Source organism: Orycteropus afer, unplaced genomic scaffold, assembly GCF_000298275.1.
Source record: "Orycteropus afer afer isolate SDZICR_OR568_19922 unplaced genomic scaffold, OryAfe1.0 scaffold00146, whole genome shotgun sequence".
NCBI lineage: Eukaryota > Metazoa > Chordata > Mammalia > Tubulidentata > Orycteropodidae > Orycteropus > Orycteropus afer.
Genome location: NW_006921733.1, coordinates 6489522 through 6490187, shown reverse-complemented (window position 1 = coordinate 6490187; position 666 = coordinate 6489522).

Here is a 666-nt window from a genome sequence, read left to right as displayed (position 1 = left end):
AGTCGCTACTCGCCAAAGCAAGAGGTGGAACAATGTTTTGCATAGTATGTTATGCCAATTGAGCTTGATGTCCTCTGCGACTCTGATCCCAAGTCCACAGGTTAAACTACTCGGTCCCTCTGGGAAGCTGGCTTTGACCAAGCGGTGACCACAACCTTGTCCCTTGTCAGCTCTACTATACACCTGGGAATTCTGATCATTCATGTAAACTTATAGGACCATTGTCTGCCAACCCTGTACATGTTCTTGGATACATTCCCCATTTCATAGACATACCTAATAGTTCAGCCTGTTCACCCATCTATCCACCCATACACCCATGTTTGCCTTTACTGACAATGCAATACTGTATGTGCAAAAGGGTTCATCTTTTTTGTCTGTACCTCCCTTGTACTTCTCTATGTCTTTCTCATCCTTAATGCTGCCATATTGGTCAACCACACTTGGTATATTGCCCTTCTCTTCACCCAAATCAGTACTTATATCTATCTATCTAACAGCATTCCCTCCCCTCCCCTCCCACCCCTGTAACCAACAAAAAAAAAATTTGCTTCTATAGATAAACCTTTCCTTAACCTTTACAATAACAGATTAATACAATATTTGTCCTTTTATGATTGACTTATTTCACTCAGCATAATATCCTCCAAGTTCATCCACGTTATG